Consider the following 20,349-nt stretch of genomic DNA (forward strand, 5'->3'; position numbering starts at 1 on the left):
CTAGGGGTAAGACAGGAATAAAGACACAGACCTACTAGAGAATGGACTTGAAGATATGGGGAGGGGGAAGGGTAAGCTGCGACAAAGTGAGAGAGTGGCATGGACATATATACACTACCAAACGTAAAATAGATAGCTAGTGGGAAGAAGCTGCATAGCACAGGGAGATCAGCTCGGTGCTCTGTGTCCACCTAGAGGGGTGGGATAGGGAGGGTGGGAGGGAGGGAGATGCAAGAGGGAAGAGATATGGGAACATATGTATAACTGATTCACTTTGTTATGAAGCAGAAACTAACACACTATTGTAAAGCAATTATACTCCAATAAAGATGTCTCAAAAAACACACAGTAAACTGGCACAGAGTAGCCTCTTCACTGAGTCAGTCTGCGTGGGATGGAGCAGGATCAGGCAGGAAAGTAACATGGAAGATGTCTTCAGGCCAGACTTGGATTGATGAGGAAGAAATAAGGTATTTAGCCAGAGGAGACCGGCTTGCCTGTGGTGTGTATTAAAAATCCTACTCTGTGTAAATACCTCAGGGAAATCACTGGTGGAAAAGAGTTATAGAAATCATCAGCTGCACAATTCTCCCTCCCTCTCTTTTTTCTTCACCTTGAGATGAAAGCAGGAATCTTCCAATTTAGTGAGGGAGGAATAGGAGGGAAAAACAAAGCAGAGAAGCCACTGATGTAGTGAAAAGAGCCCCAGCCTCGAAGTCAGCAACTAGTCCAGAGCTGTCACCAACTGTGCTGCAGAACCATGGGCTTAATGGCTCTATGCCTCAGTTTCCCCATTGGCCACATTAAGATAACATCCCTTTATGTCCTTCACCAGTGGATTAAAAAGTAGGAAAGCTCCTTTAACTACACAGTTATACAAATACAAGGTGCAGCTAGTTCAGAGCCCAAGCCAAGTGAGTAAATGTGGCCTGAGGGGGAAGAGCCTGCAAACTGAGAAATTCTAAGCAACTAGCAATGAGGTTATTGCTCCAGAAAAGGAAAAGTTGTCTTCAATGGCATTTGACTGCCCTGATTCCAGTAAAAATGACTCAGTTATTGATAATGGCTGAGAAGAAAAAGTAATCAATTATCATTTATTGCATTTATACAATTACATTTATTGAATAGTATTGTGTGTCTGGCAAAGACACGTAAATAGATGGGAAAGGAATCTGTACCCCTGAAAAGGCAAACAATGTAGCTGGGGAAACAATTTATACTTAAAGGACAAAAAACAAGGATGCAAATCTGAAACATAAGCAAAAATAAAAGTGAGTCAGGGTCTGTGACAGACAACTGCCCAGATCTGAAAAGGAAGGTAAGACTGATATGCTCACCAAGGCACACTGTAGTTCTCTAAATCTTGTTCCAAATTATATGCCTATTTAGATTCTAGTTAATTACCTGCTTTTTAACAATCTATTTTGTAATGTAAGAGTACAATTGAATGTAAACACACTCTCCTCTCTAACTCAGTCACAGGTACAAGAGGGGACTTTTGCTACTCGCCACATAAGATCAAAATCAAAACATACACCTGTTCCGGGAGATACAGACCAGGAACCTACTCCTGGTCCTAGTCCTAGGAGGAAAAACAAGGGGGGTGGGAGAAGGGGGACAGCATTGTAAACTCAAACCTTTAAGATGATACAAGTTGGGGGTGGGAGGTTTTTAGTTTTTAGACAAAGGCATTTAGTGCTTTTTCCCTTACATTTTAAAACGTTAGTCTGTTTATGTTATGTATATTTTATCACAATTTATAAAAATACATTAATCTGTCAACTCAGTAATAGAGGATCCAAAATCATTTGCTTTTTCTGGGGTCCTCTCTGTGGCCCAAATGCTAAATAGGTTCTCTTAGGTCAGCATTTGTCAAACATTTTTGACTGTGCTCCATGGTAAAATGTTCACTTTACAGCACAATCCAGTATACACATGTGTGTATGTACATGTGCATGTGTGTGTGTGTGTGTATGGGTATGTGTGTGTATTCACATGAAATAAGCAAAAGTTTCATTAAATAATACCCTTGCTGTGTGCAAAGCAGTCTGGAATTTTCTATTTAATTTTTTTAATTAAATAGAAAATTTCTATTTCTAATTTTTTTTTTTTTTTGCGGTACGCGGGCCTCTCACCGTTGCGGCCTCTCCCGCCGCGGAGCACAGGCTCCGGACGCGCAGGCCCAGCGGCCATGGCTCAGGGGCCCAGCCCCTCCGCGGCACATGGGATCCTCCCGGACCGGGACATGAGCCCGTGTCCCCTGCATCGGCAGGCGGGCTCTCAACCACTGCGCCACCAGGGAAGCCCCTCTATTTAATTTTTTTTAATGCTGATTTCAACTTATTAAATTGATTTCTCAGTGGGCTACCACCTGTGTTTGAAAACCACAGTCTTAATCCATCTCCTTTATCAGAGCATAAGTCTTTCTAGTGAACAGGACAAATGACTCGCTCAAAGTTAAATATCAACTTGCAAGTTTTCTCCCTGTTACTTTGCTCACTGTTTCGACTTTCTACCACCCTGTACTTGAGCAAATATTGATTGAGGTTTTATGAATTGGTAGGCAGTGTTAGAAAACAAAACATAGATAAAGCCTTTTCAAATGCTTTCAAACATGCTTTGGTCAGTCATGGCCGTACTCTGCTGGTCACATAGTAGGTCCTCCCAGCAACCACTACAGACGCCACTCCAACCTACATTCAGCTCTGACCACAGCTCCTATTTGACAAGCTGTATCCATTTTCTTTACTTTGGAACCCTAAGCTCAGGGCAATCACTTTAGGGCCAGAATCATAAAATAAAAATATGGAGCTCTGCACACTGGAACAGGATGTGTTCCAGAGAATGAAGGTGAATTGTCAGCTCATATATTTGAGGTTGATATTTGAGGTTGGTACTATTTTCCATTTTATTTTGCATTTTTTTCCCTTTAAAATGTACTTGGAAACCTTCAGTTTCCTGTCCTAATACTGCTGACTAAATTATTCTTTGTTTCCCCTGTGCTAAAAGGAAGCTTACATGGGAGAACATGGAACAGGAGCAATCCAGGTTAATATGGTGGAATTTGCCCCTACTTTATTGCAAGTGGCAAAAGTTACTCAGGTAAGGGAAAGAAGAATATATAATTAATTTTAAAATTAATTACAAGAATAGTTATGCCAATGAGTATAGTGGTCAAAGTCAGAGTTTTGAGCAGGATATAAGGTCCTATTTAGTTAGCCCTTCTAGTTTCATAATAGAATTTCAAGTTTGGCAGGAACTTTGACTCATGTACCATACATGGCCTGTAACAGATGTCCACTAAATATATGTTGAATTCATTTGACAAAATTCCTCTACTTTACCCCATCAAGTGGTTATCTAGCTTCTCCTCAATCTTTCCAATGAGAGCAAATTTATCACTTCCCAAACCAGAGAGCCTTGGATGGTTCAGACAGTTAGAACGTTTTCACCTAGGGAATTCCCTCGGTGGCCCAGTGGCAGGACTCTGAGCTTTCACTGCCAACGGCCCGGGTTCAATCCCTGGTCAGGGAAGACCCTGCAAGCCACATGGTGTGGGCAAAAAAGAAAGAAGTTTTTCACCTATGTTATACTGAATTCTCTTTCCCTCTATTTTTGATAAATTGGTTATTGTTTGAAGACTGCTCTCATGTCCACAGCTGTCTTCTCTCCTTCAGGCAAAATATCTTAATCCCTCCTAAGGGCCACCACAGGACGCGATTCCATGTCTTCCCACCCACTAGTCACTTTTGGAAGCATGGTCTGACCGATTCAGATGGTCAAGCAGAGGACTGGAGCAGGGCTACCACCATTCCTCTGTTCCAGAGGCTTCTGCCTGTACACATCCCATTTGTCTACCACCACATTCACTGCATTAACAACCACTGCACATTGTCAGCTCATGCTGAGCTCTTGGCAACAGGGTTCAAAGAGAACAGATTGGCCTTTGGACCAGAGAGACCTGGGTTCAAAATCTAGTTTTGCCATGTACTAGCTGATTGTGCTACTATTCCGTATTTCTCTCTTTTCTGTGGATAATGTGATTTCCACATATTGTTGCAGTCTGATACACTATGCGTAGACTATCTTCCCCAGTTTATTGCCACTCTAGTTAGTGAATGATGGGGAAGAATCTAGTCTATTTGGCTGGGAACATCCTTGACTATAGAGCTGAATGACAGACAACAGCTAAGATTTACTGATCAGCTACTGTGTGCTGGTAACAATTCTAATCCCTTTATAGTATTAGTTCATGTACTCCTCATAACAATCCTTAAAAATAAGAATAAATATTATCTCCATTTTCCAGGTGTGGAAACTGGCATTATACAGAGGGAACTTGCCCCAGGTCACATGGCTAATTAGTGGTGACAACGAGAATTCAAATCTAGGCAATCCAGCTTCTGAACCCAGCCCCAAATGACACCACTGTACTGCCTCATTATAAATCTAACCGTGACACAGACTGACTGCAAGGCAGAATTTTTATTAAAGAGGTTCAGGGAACATCCAAGTGGGATTTGAAAATTTTGAATATTTGGGGGGATCCATTTATTTTTCATTTCAGATTTAATTTTATTTCAAAATTTGGATTCAGATTCATGTTGAGGGGGAAATCTCAAATAATTCTAAAAATAAGACTTTGGAGAGTGACTGATGCTCCAGAAATCTAAGTACAGGTTTAACAGAATTGCGATGCATTCATATTATCTCTACAAGACAAGCTGATTTATTAAATTCTCAGTATGTGTACTTATCTTTGATAAGGAGAGTTATTGAATTAAAATAATTATATTTGTTTCTAAAATATCAATGAATCAGTTTCATCTTCCTCTTTTTGACATCTGTAGCTTACAACTCTTTCACTTATGTCTTAGTTTCCCTTCCTCTATGGTGTAAATCTGGCATCTTAATAATACATCTGATAAACTCTGTGCAGTATGGCCAAACCTAGTATAAGTTGAGGTCTTAAAAAAAAGGGGGGGGCTAAAAAAAGAGGCTTTTGAAAGAATATTGTGAAGTGCTGGCTGGCTGCTGATGTAAAAGGGGAACATGAACAAATGTGTAAAGAAAATACTTGCAAACCTAATTAAATCTAAGTCCTAAATCAGCAAATCCAGGGTTTCAAAAATATCATATCATCTGAAACTTTTTGGTTTCTTCAGCTTAATATGTGTAAGTAGACAAATGTTCCCTTGGTTTGGAAAATTATCCTGCCAACAGTTTTATTTCTCATACATGGAAATGTGGTCAAGGAGGCGCCTGTTTGGTGGTTACATCCGTGAGGGCTGGCCTGCCTTCTCTGCTTTATCGCACACAGTCTCCTAAATGGTAGGGAAGCTGTGTCCTAATGGCTAAGATTCCCAGGTGTCAGTCTATTAATATTCACTGAGCCCCTACCCGGTTTGGGTAATGGGCTGAGTGCTTATACTGGGTCAATTTTAGCCTGCCAACAATTCTGTCAAGTAGGTACCATATCCGTTTTATAGACGAATATGTGGGAGTGAAAAGAACACAAAGTAATTGATTCCAAGTGGAACAGCTTAGCTTCAGATCTTTGAGATCTTCTATCTTAAAGCCACCTTTCGCACATCTCAGGTATTGAGACATTGAAATACTATCCAGCAGGCAGATGGCTGAAGCTCTGTGCCCAGAATAGAGTGACTTACTGCCAGGCTCCAGCCTGGACCTTGTAACCATAGCCATCTTAGGAAGGTTTGAGTCCAGTTTATATTTGAATTTGATGCCACAGGCATGAAATAAAAGAACCTAAAATATAAAGACAAGGTCACTAAGTGCAGTGTGCCTGGGATAACCATCCCCCAGGATGTTTCCTAGAAATAACCTTAGCTAGAGTGAGATTTGAAATTTGCTTAACTGATGACATGAAAGTCCACAGCCCCCAGCCAGGTGATCAGAAAGCAGCTAACCTAAAATATTATCATTGTAAACCATCTCTAAACGTCATAAGATTACTGCTTCTGAGACTGGATTCAGACAGTGAAACATTTGAAGAGACCCACTGACTTCCACAACAAAGTCCACGCCAGGACTCCAAAGTAGGCAATGGCTGCAGAGAGTTGCAGAGAGAAAGAGAATCCAGGAACAGGAGGCAGCCCTGCTGAGCCCAGTGCCCTCCCCGTTGCCAGTGGGGGATCCTGGGTCCAGCCTTGAGGGACCCTGTGGACAGGAAGCGTTCCCTGCGGGTGTTGAGATGAATCAAGCTGATGTGGATTTTGAGATCCACATGGAGCCTAGACTCTAGCCCAGGGCTGCTGCTTTTTTTTTTTTTAACATCTTTATTGGAGTATAATTGCTTTACAATGGTGTGTTAGTTTCTGCTTTATAACAAAGGGAATCCGCTATACATATACATATATCCCCATATCCCCTCCCTCTGTGTCTCCCTCCCACCCTCCCTATCCCACCTCTCTAGGTGTCACAAAGCACCGAGCTGATCTCCCTGTGCTATGCGGCTGCTTCCCACTAGCTAGCTATTTTACATTTGGTAGTGTATATATGTCAATGCTACTCTCTCACTTCGTCCCAGCTTATCCTTCCCCTTCCCCGTGTCCTCAAGTCCATTCTCTACATCTGCATCTTTATTCCTGTTCTGCCCCTAGGTTCTTCATAACCATTTTTTTTTTAGATTCCATATATATGTGTTAGCATATGGTATTTGTTTTTCTCTTTCTGACTTACTTCATTCTGTATGATAGACTCTAGGTCCATCCACCTCACTACAAATAACTCAATTTCATTTCTTTTTATTAGCCCAGGGCTTCTTAAACTATAGAAAGCATGGGTGTCCTGGGAGTCTGTTAAAATGCAGATTCTGACCCCAGGTGGGGGCCTGTGACTCTGAATTTCTAACAAGATCCCTGGTGATGCCCAGGCAGCTGGTCTTCAGAGCACACTTGAGTAGGTTTTAGAGCAAGGAGAAGTTTTTACTAGCAGTTTCTCCAGTACTCCCACAGAGAGGACACACTGTGTGGCCAGCTGGCATGAAAGTGCTTTCTGCATGGCAGCTATCTTTATGTGGCTAAAGGCAATTACTGAGGCTATCACAGCTTAAGTAAACAACCCTCAACCTTCCTCTTCTTTGCTGGGAATCCACAGTTTCCAAACAACCCACTCATCCTGATTTGACAGCATTAAGTTCTCTTGCTCCATACAAGTTAATAAACAGGCCTTATGAATCAGTGTTTGTGCCTCTGGGTAGCAGATTACCTGATGACCCTGGGTGAACTGATAAAATTGAGTCTCCGAAACAAAGGAACGACCTAGAACTGTTGTGAACTTCACCAAGGACTCTGGTCTGAGAAAACCAGTCCCTGCACACTCTGCTCTGGAACCTCTCCTGAGACAGGGCCTGGGCTGGAACGAGGGTAGATATTTTCAAAAACAAGCACCACCCCCAATTTTCCCCACCCCCACCCCAAACAAACAAACCAACAAAAATTCTTACTGGAAAACTAAAGGGAAACAAATACTAAATCACTATCCTGCCTCCTTCCCCAACCCACTCACACATTCATAGGATATGAAACAGATCACAGACTGCACATCTGGAAGCCTAGTTTTGGAGCCTAGGTAAAGGTCGGCTTGAGTAGGCACTCGCCTTGACCGTTTTCCTTCTCTTCGCCTGAGCTGGCAGAGGGAGTGGCTTCTGGGCAAGGACACTCATACCTGGAGCTGGGGAGGGTTGGTGCTGGCACAGTGTGGGTGGCACAGCTGGCTCTTGCCTGGGAATGCACTGTCAACGTTATCCTTTCCTCCCCCCACCCCACAGGGATTGCCCTGACCTGAAGCATCCCTGGCCACCCACGCCCTCCACTAGAAGCTGAGCCTCAGGTGAGCCCCTGATCCCTCCCCCAAGGCCCTGCCCCTCTGCACAGTGCCCACAGACGCCATTCCACCCTGTCTGGAAAGCTCTGTGTGGCTAGCTCCTGGAAGGCCAGGCCTTGCCTCGACTCGTTTCTTTCGGTCACTAGGCTCAGTCATGAATGGCCCTAAACCAGCATCCTGCCTGAGTGGCAGGGGGCACCCACCCTGTGCTTGTCTGCATGGCATCAGCTCCCTCTGCCAGAGACACTGCATTACCTCATCCTGTTTCTAAGCCTGAGCTTGCTTTGGGACTATCTGTCAAGTCCCCTCTCCCTGTCTGAGGGATAACTCTGATTTTCCACGTGTTCAGAGAATAGAGAAACTCTGTTCCCATTCTTCTCACCTTACTAACAGTGTATTGGATGAACATTTGTGGAGGATCCACTGTGTGTCAGGCACTGTGTTCAGCCCTGGTGATAAAGAGCTGCCTCAGAATGCTTCCCTTGGGTTTTCTCTGATGACTTACCCGTCTTCCAGAAGCCCACCATTCCACTTCTATAGTATCAAAAGCCTTTGAAACATTAAGAGAAGCTTCCTTGTTTCATATTTAGATATCACCTAAAACAAAATGACCAGCACAGAGGGCCCATAGAAGTGCTTCACTGTTACCCACTTCCAAGAATTTTTGTAAAAACAAGCTAGGCAACAGATGTGCAAATGCCATGAGTTATCAGAAAGAAGGTAAGTGATGAGTTGAAGGTCAGGTACCAACATGCTCCCATCTTCACCTCTACAGTGGAATTCATTCTGCTCACTATACAAACACCAATTTGTGTCCTCTCTAAGTGCCAGATCTTTATTCTCAGGTGCCTGCTAGATGCCCCCACCTGGATGACCCACTCAAGTTCAACCTGTCCCGAAGAGAACCCAACACCTTCCTCCCCAAACCTGGTGCCCCTGCCTCCTGTCTTCCCTGCTCCATGACACTGTGCTTTACAGATTCTGGGGACAGTCCTGACAGTCCTGGGGACTCTCCCACAGTCACCTGTTGGTGCTCAAAAATGTTTATTGAATGGAGCTCCTAAAACAAACTGCATTTACAAAAGTACATCGGTGGGTACCTGAGTGCACAGAACGTAGTCGAAAGGGAGACACCCCAGACTAACAGGTAATTATAAGGGAAACTGAGTGTGGGAGATACACGGGAACTCTGTACTATCTCTACAATGTTTCTGTAAACCTAAAAGGGTTCTAAAAATTAAAGTCTATTTAAAGGGAAACAAAAAAAGAATTGGAAAATAATGAAAAGGTAAGTTGTTAAAAGTTCAGGAATTGCAATATAAATGCAAAAGTTGAAACTCAAGGTGAGATGTGCTTGTTGAGGAATCATTAGACAAGGGTATCTGGGAGTTCAGAGGAGGGAAGACTGTGACCAGGGATCTTGGGGAGGATCCTGGAAGAAACAGAACTGGGAGTCCTGAAGGTACCATCTGCACAGGCTGTGAGCACTTTGATACCCCACCTTTAGATGTTCAGAGTTGCTCACAGACACAAAGAAGGCAGCTCTGAACCAAACAAGCCTAGGTGTTTGAACTCTCAACTTAAGCTCTCTGAGTATCTTAGAGATATTCTTCTCTAAGTATCTTAAACTCTCTAAATCTCCATGACCTCTAATCTGTAAAATGGGAATAATAATTCTCACCTCACAGGTTTAAGTGAGATAATGCATGCTAAGTGCTTAGTACAGTATGGGCAGCTTAGAAGGACTCAAAACGTGTTAACTGTTGCTGATACCGTGTCAAAACTTCAGGTCAAATACTGTATGACATCACTTACATGTGGAATCCAAAAAATACAACAAACTAGTGAATATAATTTTTAAAAAAAAAGCAGATTCACAGATACAGAGAACAAACTAGTGGTTACCAGAGGGGGGCAGGGAGGCAATCTCGGGGTAGGGGAGTAAGAAGTATAAACTACTAGGTATAAAATAAGCTACAAGGATATATTGTACAATACAGGGAATATAGCCAATATTTTATAATAAGTATAAATGGAGGATAACCTTTAAAAATTGTGAATCGCTATATTATACACATGTAACATATAATATTGTACAGCAGCTATACTTCAATTTTTTTAAAGTATATGAAAATTTGCCATTTTTGGAATCCACAATAAAAAATACTTCAGTTTTGGAAAAACAAACAAACAAAAATACTTCAGGTCAGAGTGACTCCTAAACTAACTGTCCTCCCAGTTTCTTCTCCCCACGTCTCTCACTCTCAGCTCCCATTCGGGTCAGACTGCATTTGCCCCCATATCCTAACTTTCTAGGCTGACTTTTTGCATCTTTCTTTCTCTTCACCTTCTCCATTCAGGCCCATGATGTTCTCTGCTATGGACCCCCTTTCCTCTTCCACAAATAGGTTCTTATTCTTGTTGTCTCTCCCCATCACTGACTATGGCTTCCTGACTCCCTTTCTCCACACTTGTCCTAATACCTGTCAGTTCCTCTGGGTCTTGTTGTAGCCAGCACCCCCAATGCCATATTTATTTGCCCCATCATAGCTATATCCTAAGATTCATCTTTAGTTGGAATTCAAAATTAATAACAAAGGGACCACCTTAACCTATAACACTTCAACCCAAATGTATACTTTTTCTACTAGAAAAGAAAGGGATAGTTAAAGCAGTTTCTGAGAAGTATAACATCTGTAGTACCCTATGGCATGGTACCATCTGGTTTATTGGGAAGGGGTGCAAAATAGACATGGCCTGAGGGAAATCTCAAGTGAGAGGTTGAGATTATCAGTTTAGTGAGGAAAGAACCCTTTCTCTCTGTAGCAATAGCCCTTTACTATTAGCAGAATGAGATGTCCTTGGACATCTGGTGTTCATAAGGTTAGTCATTGACCAGGAGACTGATAAAATTAATCAAAGGGTCCATATCTCCCTCCTAGGCACACCCTTACTTTCCTGCAGTTTCCCACAGCCTTAGATCCATCAGAGCAGTAAAGAGCAAGATTAGCATAGGGCCATAAATTTAGATCCTGGGTCATTTTAGCTGAAAAACCCTCTAGCACAGTGTATAAGAACCCTCATTCATTGCTGGTAAGTATGCAAAATGGTACAGCCACTCTGGAAGAGAGGTTGGCAGTTTCTAATAAAGTTAAACACAGTCTTACAGAACAATCCAACAATCGCACACCTAGGCATTTACTCAACTGATTTGAAAACTTAGGTGCGCACAAAAATCTTCACATGAATGTTTAGAGCAGCTTATTCATAATCTCCAAAGACTGGAAGCAACCAAGATAGTTGCTTCACCAATAGGTAAATGGATAAATGAATTTTGGTGTATGCATACAATGAAATACTATTCAGCAATAAAAAGGAATGAGCTATCAATTCATGCAAGAACATGGAAAATATTGCTAAGTGAAATGCATACTGTTAAGTGAAAGTAGTCAGTCTTAAAAGACTAGGTACTATATGCTTCCATTTATACATTCTGGAAAAGGCAAAATTATAGAGACTGAAAATACATCAGTGGTTGCCAGGGGTTTGGGGAGTGGGGAGGGCTTAATAAATGAACTATATTTTAGAGCAGTAAAACTATTCTTTGTGATACATGAAACTATGCATTTGTCGAAACCCATAGAACTTGGGCTTCCCTGGTGGTGCAGTGGTTGAGAGTCCGCCTGCCGATGCAGGGGACACGGGTTCGTGCCCCGGTCTGGGAAGATCCCACATGCCGTGGAGCGGCTGGGCCCGTGAGCCATGGTCGCTGAGCCTACGCATCCGGAGCCTGTGCTTCGCAACAGGAGAGGCCACAACAGTGAGAGGCCTGTGTACCGCAAAAAAAAACCAAAACAACAAAAAAAAACCCATAGAACTTTATAGCACAAAGACTCAACCTTAATGTATGCAAATTAAAAAAATAAATTAGTAGGTCAGGGGAATCCCAGACTGGAATACAGACTGTGATAAAAGAATATTATTAAAATGTACTATATAACCTTACTGAAGAGAATGAAGGGTAAGTGCTGACATAAGTGACTTTGGAAATGAGTGGAGGCTGTAAGACTAAAGACTAAAGGAACTGTACATAAGCACCGTACTCTAATTGATGAAGTTGTTTCCCATGGGGGCATGGGGTTAACAATTCTGAAACCACTATACATGTATACTGGGATTGAACAAATAAATAAATGAATGGCAGATAGTGGGAGGCAGATTTCTCACTCTTGGAGTGTGAAGTTACAGATAAGCAAGAGGGGAGTCTAGAATGAATCATGTGATACTAGATAGTTGCAGACATCACTATGGATCTATGTTTAGCTTAATGTGGATACAGATAGATATAACAGTAACAATTATGGATGTGTGTATATACACAGATTAGTATATAGGTATAAAGAAAGAGAGAAAGTCAACAAAACCAAAGTTGGTCCTTTGAAAAGATCAAGAAAATTGACAAACCTTTAGGTAAACTGACCAAATTTAGAAAGAGAAAAGAAATCCACTCAAAACATGAAAATCAGGAATGAAAAAGAGGACATCATTACCAAACCTACAGAAATTTTAAAAGACTATAAGGCAATACTATGAACAACTGTATGCCAACAAATTAGGTAACATGTTGAAATTGACAAATTCCTAGAAAGACACAAACTGCTAAAACTGACTCAAGAAGAAATAGAAAATCTAAATAAGCCTATAGTAAGTAAAGGGATTGGATTAGTAATTTTAAAATTTCCCACAATTTAAAGCCCAAGCTCAGATGACTTCACAGGTGACTTTTAACAAATGTTTAAAGAGGAATGAATAAAAATTCTTCAAAAACTCTTCCAAAAAATTAAAATGGAAGGAACACTTTCCAGCTCAGCCTATGAGGTTAGTATTACCCCGATGCCAAAACCAAAGACTTTACCAAAAAAAAAAAGAAAGAAAGAAAAGAAAAAATAGAGCAATATCTCTTACGAATATAGATTGGAAAATCCTCAACAAAATACTTGGAAACTGAAATCAATAACATATAAAAAGGATTATACACAATGACCAAGCAGGATTTATCCCAGAAATGCAAGGTTGGTTTAACATCTAAATATCAATTAACATAATATACCACATCAATAGAATAAAGGACCAAAACCACATGATCATCTCAGTAGACAGCAGAAAAAGCATTTGACAAACTCCAATACCCTTTCATGTAAAAACACTCAACAAATAGAAAGGAACTACCTCAACATGATAAAAAGCATTTACAAAAAACCCACAGCTAATATCATCCTTAGTAGTAAAACACTGAATGCTTTGCCCTAAAATCAGGAAAATGACAAAGATGTCTACTCTCACCACTTCTATTCAACATTGTGCTGGAGGTTCCAGCCAAAGCAATAAAGCAAGAAAAAAAGTATCCAGATAGAAAGGAAGAAATGAAACTATCTCTATTTTGTAGGTAATATGATTTTACCTATAGAAAATCTTAATAAATCTATTAAAAACCTATTAGTATATACATGTAAATATATTTCCTAGCTCCACCAAAGAGAGGGCCTAGAAGCAACAACATTCAGGTACAATGAGCACATCTAGTGCCAGATCTTGGTTTTTCATTTAACCTGTTACTCTTTTTTTTTTTTTGCGGTACGCGGGCCTCTCACTGTTGTGGCCTCTCCCGTTGCGGAGCACAGGCTCCGGACGCGCAGGCTCAGCGGCCATGGCTCACGGGCCCAACTGCTCCACAGCATGTGGGATCTTCCCGGACCGGGGCACGAACCCGTATCCCCTGCATCGGCAGACGGACTCTCAACCACTGTGCCACCAGGGAAGCCCTCAGATCTTGGTTTTTAATACCATTCTCCAGTAAAAATAAACCAGGCTACCTGGAGAAATGGCTGGGGCAGGGAATATCCAAGATGAATCTAGAGCATCTTCTGGTGCCAAAAATAAGGAACTGCTCAAGGGACAAAATGATGGAGATATGTCTATAGCACAGGAGCCAACTGAAGGAGCTCCCTGTGGCCAAAGCTGGAACAATTAGAGCAACAAAGTAAATAACAAAATACTAGATTATTATCCAAAGCATAAAATAAATATTGATGAGCCCCTACCAATATAAATAAATGATTGACTAAATAAATAAATGGGAAAGATAGACAAATCTTCTGTACAGAAGAATTCCTATACAAATAATATATGTAGATACTGTTCCATTAAAAAGGTGGAACCTAACTCCCTACCCCTAGAGCGTGGACTGTGCATAGTGACTTCTTTCCAAAGAGTACAGTATGAAAAGGGGAGAAAAAAGAAAACTTACAAATAGTAGTACCTCAACTAGGTAATCAAAGTCAACATCAACAGAGATAAGCAATGTTGATGGGACCCTTGATATAATGTGAAGAAAATGGCACTTTTCTTCTGTGGTTTTCCTCCCCCAAACCCATAACTCCAATGCAATCAGAGGGAAATATTAGACAAACCACAATTGAAGGACATCCTACAAAATATTTGACCAGTACACCTTAAAACTGTGAAGTTCACCAAAAGAAAAAAGAAAAGCCTGAGAAACTTGTACTTTCTAGAGGAGACTAAGGAGACACAACTACATGTAGTATGGTATCCTGGATGAAATCCTAGAACAGAAATGGAACATTAGGTAAAAACAAAGAAATCCATGTTAACTATGGACCTTAGTTAAGAATATGCATCAATTTTGGTTCATAAGTTGTGGTAAATGTACCTCAGTAATGTAAGATAACAGTAGGAGAAAGTGGGTGTGGAGTGTATGGGAACTCTCTGTATTATCCTTGTAACTTTTCTGTAAATCAAAAATATTTTAAAGTAAAAAGTTTATTTAAAAAAATATACATGGGTGAAGGAGGTCAAAAGCTACAAACTTCCACTTATAAAGTCATAAATGTCACAGGGATGTAATGTACAGCATGGTGACTATAGTTAATACTACTGTATTACATATTTGAAAGTTGCTTAAAAAATACACACACATTATACAACACATATACCTAGTTATAGAAAAGGAATAGAAGAAAAAATAACAAAAAGTTAATAGCAAACAATTAAAATTTTTTTCTTTTTCATTAAATGTTCCTTAAAGAATGTATATTACTTTGAACATAAAAAAATTTTTTTAATAAAATAAACCACTTTATTGGGAACTCCCTGGCAGTCCAGTGGTTGGCTCTTTCACTGCCAAGGGGCCGGGTTCAATCCCTGGTCAGGGAACTAAGATCCCACAAGCCCTGCAAAAAACAAAACAAAACATAAACAACAAAAAAAACTTTGTTGTTGTTGTTGTTTCCAGCTTTATTGAAGTATGGTTGACAATTTAATATAGTTGTGGCTCACGGGCTTAGTTGCTCCGTGGCATGTGGGATCTTCCCGGACAAGAGCTCGAACCCGTGTCCCCTGCATTGGCAGGCAGATTCTTAACCACTGCACCACCAGGCAAGCCCTAAACTTGTATATATTTAAAGTGTACAACTTGATATACACAGACATCATGAAACATTTACCACAATCAAGCTACTTAACATATCTATCAGCTCACATAGTTACCACATTCTTTTCTTTTTGTGGTGAAAACACTTAAGATCTATTCTCTTAGCAAATTTCAAATATACAATACAATGTTATTAACTATAGTCATATTGTTAATAACATTAGACCTCCAGAACTTATTCATTGAGCATAATTGATATTTTGTACACCTTGACCAACAATTTTTCTTTCCCACAACTTTTTTTTAAAACCATGGAAAGAGAAAATGAGTATTTGTTTAAAAACGAACCCTGGCTTCTCACTTCTACTATTTTATATCTACTTCTATTATATAACAGGAGGCAAATCTTTCTCTTCTGCTGAACATGGTGCAGACAATAGATTTGTGTAGGTAGCTAACTCCTTCTGAGCACATAAAATGTGCATTTATGCGTCGATCAATTTTCATAACAATCCAGTGAGGTGGGTACTAATGTAATCATCATACCCATTTTCCAGCTGAGAAAACTTAGAGTGGTTAGGAACTTGCCCAACTAATAAGGGGTAGAGGCAGAATTTGAATCTACGTCAACTGACTCCAGAGCCCATGCTGGCCTGTGCTCCCATGAATCCTGCAGCCTGCAGGCTGGCTGCTGTTGGTTAATACCCAGGGTTCAGAGTGATGGCAGAAGAGTAGGCAGGCAGGTCCTGAGCATCTCTGCTTGGCAGACACCTAGGCCACAGTCCCCTTAGGGCTTCCTGGTTCCCCCCAGACCCCAACCACTGTAGAGCCATGGGGATGGGGTGGAGTCTGTCCTTCCCTCCTCCACAGTAAGCCCCCTTCTTCCCAGGAGACAGTGAGGGGAAACAAGGCCATTGCTGACAGGGTCACCGCATTGCACAACATCCACGTTTGTGAGTGGTGCTCCCTGGAGCTGCAACTCAGAGGTATGATGGCTGGTGGCATAGTCTGTGAGATAAGAGAGGGGCCATCCCAAGTGAGGGTGCAGAGCAGGCCACAGTCTTAGGCAACCTGGGCTTGGGCAGAACAGGTGAACCCAGGTTTCCCAGCCACTGAATCACCCTGTGCCCCAGTACGTGTGCACCAACAGCTTCCCTGTGGCAACAGGTCTAAGCCAGAGACACAGGGCCACCTTGGAGACAGAGGTTCCTCTCCGGAACCCTCATTAGTACCGTGAATGCCAATTTAACAATAATGAGAAAGAAAACACAGAGCTCTGACTTGGAACTACACTGTTGACATCTGAAGCCTTCATTAAATTCTTCTTTAGCATAATGCTATCTGCCTTCATTGAGGGACTTTATAATGAAAAGTCATAGGAAACTCATGATTGAACTTATTGTAGGAGCCATTAAGGAGGGTGGCCATCAGTCTCTCTTGTGAGGTTCTAGGAATTTTTCTAGGGTTTCAGTACCAAAAAAGGCTGAGCTTCTCCTGATCAACTGCAGAAACATCGCTGTGAATCTTGTTCCCGATCGTGTTTCTTTCTCTGCTGTAGCCCGAGGAAGTCAGAATCCATTCTAGGGCCCTATTCCAACAACTGTGCAAGACTTCAGGGTGTGTGTTTTTTAGACAGAGGCCCAACCCACCTTGCTTCATCGTATTTTCCTGTCATTCTCAGTAGGAGAATGGCTGAAACAACAGACTTGGAGTCAGTCCAACCTTCTGCATTGCCATTTACCAACTGTGTGACTTTAGACAAGATACTTCACCTCTTTGAGTCTGTGTCCTTATCTGTAAGATAATAGTACCTTCCTCACAGGGTTGTTCTGAGAATTAATAAAATTATCTGTGTAAAATAATTAGCCCAGTACTCAGCCTATACTAATGCTCAATAAATGATAGCTAATGTAATAATTTTTAAGTTGTATTTATTCTCCATTGCCACCTCAAATCCTCTTTTGGAATGATATAGGGGTAAAAACAAGTACAAAGATGAAACTCTTAGGTAGTCCAGACTTTCCCCATGTGCCTATGTGGGACATTCTTTCCCTACTAGACGAACACAGAAGAAACCAAAATGTAATCAGAAGAGTGGTAGGTAGAATGGAATTAGGGTAAGGGAAGTCTTTCTCTGGAGATTACCCGAGGCTGAAGAGACCTGCCTCTCCAAGGTCATACCTTCCCCATATACCAGCTCCAGAGCTTCCTGTTGTAGGATCAGCTGAGGCCTTGGTCACACCTGCAACCCAAGGCAACCTCTCCCAATCCTGCTGCACGCCCCTCTCTGCAGATGTTAATCCTGAGGGCATCTTTAATAAACTTCCTGTGTGCAAAGCTCCCTCTTGGTCTGTTTCCCAGACACCCTACCTGTGACAGTTGTAAGGTTTGATTATCAAATGGCCCCATCTCCTACAGTCTAATGCGTTTGTCTCCATGATGGGCACATACCCTCCTAGTTCCCCTGACAGGGCACTGTCCCCTCAGGGATGCCTCCAGATCTGGTAACCTATAGAAGCTGATCAAAATTAGAGACTGGGAGAAAATGCAGAAATCCTAATGTTTCCTACATAAAAGAAAAAAAAATTTTTTAATAATCCCATGAACTACTAAAGAGGAACAATCCAAACCATACTTCTCAGAAGTACTTTGTATTGAAGTTGCTTCACTCTAAACGGCTCTTTAGTAACAACTGAGTTTTTGGCTCCCTCCCCCAACACCCCAGCTCAAGTTAAGCAAAAAGGGAAAACCCACTGTTTGCTCTGGGTAAGAAACTGTACAAAAATCTTAGACGCTAATCAAGAGTTTAAATTTTAATAGCAATAATGAGTTCCTTGAAGGAGCTCTCACTGCCTGGATTTGAGCAGAGAGGGAACATACACAGAGGTGTCAAATTGCAGCTTGCAAGATGAAGCTTAACCCCTGAAAACACTATATGAACTAAAGCCTGTTCTCCTAGGTACCTTGCAGGTCACTGATTCAATTAGATATATTAAAAATAGTGCATCTGGAGACTTGCTTGGTGGTCCAGTGGCTAAGACTCCACACTCCCAGTGCAGGGGGCCCGGGTTTGATCCCTGGTCAGGGAACTAGATCCCACACGCTGCAACTAAAGATCCCACGTGCCACAACTAAGATCTGGCGCAGCCAAATAAATAAATATTTTTTAAAAATGCCTCTGTAGTGATTTGGTCGAGGGGGGTGAGGTTGCAGTAAACCTTATGGAACTCAGGGGCAACTATTCTAAATTTCCAAAGAGAGTCCTTAGAGATCCTTGACACTGTTTATAATTGTACACACATGAAGTGTGAACATGTTTTTAAATGTGTATTTTACCAGTTTTTTGGGCCATAGTCATAATAATAATTATTTACCTGGGCAAAATTTTATCCAGGATATCACTGGGGTGCAGAGTGGGTGCTGGCAAGTGGGTGAGCAGCTGAGAGAAGCTGTCTTCTCAGAGGAAACGGCTCATTGTCCTCTGGTCCACACTGCCAGGTTTAGCTTTATCTCTTTTTCAAGGAACCTGGTCTTGGGTCTGTTGACCAAGCTCACCATGATAATCTATTATCAGATGAGATACAATCTGGATTTCCAACGGACACAACGACACAACGTATGATAGACACTGAGCTTCACACATAAGATTTTAGTTATCAAGATCATATTGGCTTTATTTTGATATAACTTGATTTTATTATTTGCTTTGGCTCACACCAGCATCGCATATTCATTCACTTTTTAAAAATAGGCTCTAGAATGTGCTTACGACTTAAATAGGATATCATGTTAGACATTTCTCTGCATTATATACCTTATTAAATATCAAAGTAGCCTTTCTTTTTCAAGGATTTATTGGTCTGTAGTGCCTCTACCTCAGTTCCTTTTTGTTGGTTATTTTAAAAAACATTTTAAAATGTATGCCCATAATGACATTTATTTGCCCATTTAGGTCCCTTGAGCATCAGAGGCTTGGAAAAAAGATGCTCAGTGGCCATCTCATCCCTCCCCATAGTGTACAGATGCAGAAACTGAAGTCCAGTGAGCCCCTATAAAGAGGAGTCGTTTCTGGTAAAAGATTTCAGAAATACTGTATTTGTTGGTAAGATTAACAGCATGATTCCATTTGTGTTATAAAAAAGGAGATATAAATATTTTTTGCTTATAAATATTTTTAAATAATTTCTGAAAGGACACATAAGATATATTGATAATGATTAACTTCAGGGAGTGGGCCAGGGAAAAATTCATTTTTCGTTTTATAGCCCTCTGTAGTATTTGAGATGTTTTCTTCCCCTTTGTTCATATATACATAATACATTATATCATATATAATCCCACGCGGCTTGTGGGATCTTAGTTCCCCAACCGGGGATCGAACCCGGGACCTGGCAGTGAAAGTGCAGAGTCTTAACCACTGGACCGCCAGGGAATTCCCAGGAATTTTTTATATTAAATGAGAAAGAACTCCCCTAACAACCTCTGTTCTACAAATGCAAACATGATAGACTATCAGCCTTGAGTGGTTTTTCTACAGTAGTAGTGGTAGGCTCATGGTAAGCCAATTGCTTTGACCTAATGACCCAAACGTGGCCCCATTGATTTTAACCATAATTATACCTAACTCTTGGAGCATTTAGCCATGTGAGTACCATACTTGTTTTGCAAACATCTATCCTACTTGTGAAAAAGTAGAAGGTGATTGTAAGATCTTAGGAAAAATTTCTGGACCACAGCATATCTCTGTGGAGAAAGATAAGTAACAAAACAGAATGTGAACAAAACCATAGGCTCACCATGACATACCAGTGTTTACCAGATACATTTCAAAGGACATGAGTTTGGGAATCCCCAATGGCCCATAGAACCCCTATATACCTCTATATGTGAAAACAATGAATCAAGAAGCTAGAAAATATGTTATGTTCTCCTTACCAGTAAATTCCTAATTAATGATTCAAAACTGTAGCAATCCATAATTTCCTTTTTTGTTTCTATACAAAACCTACTTGTAGGGCTTCCCTGGTGGCGCAGTGGTTAGGAATCCGCCT

The 20,349-nt window shown here is 41.1% G+C and overlaps 1 long non-coding RNA gene across 1 annotated transcript in view; it reads left to right on the forward strand.

Moving 5' to 3' along the window:
* LOC112406079 (uncharacterized) overlaps positions 1 to 8,916 on the forward strand; it is a 13,950-nt gene extending 5,034 nt beyond the window's left edge. The window contains exons 2-3 of the long non-coding RNA XR_003004487.1: positions 7,793 to 7,854; positions 8,694 to 8,916. This is a non-coding gene — a long non-coding RNA (uncharacterized LOC112406079). The remainder of the gene's footprint in view (positions 1 to 7,792; positions 7,855 to 8,693) is intronic.
* Positions 8,917 to 20,349: the final 11,433 nt, after the last annotated feature.

The sequence above is a fragment of the Neophocaena asiaeorientalis genome, unplaced genomic scaffold, assembly GCF_003031525.2.
Source record: "Neophocaena asiaeorientalis asiaeorientalis breed wild unplaced genomic scaffold, Neophocaena_asiaeorientalis_V1.1 scaffold423, whole genome shotgun sequence".
Classification (NCBI taxonomy): domain Eukaryota; kingdom Metazoa; phylum Chordata; class Mammalia; order Artiodactyla; family Phocoenidae; genus Neophocaena; species Neophocaena asiaeorientalis.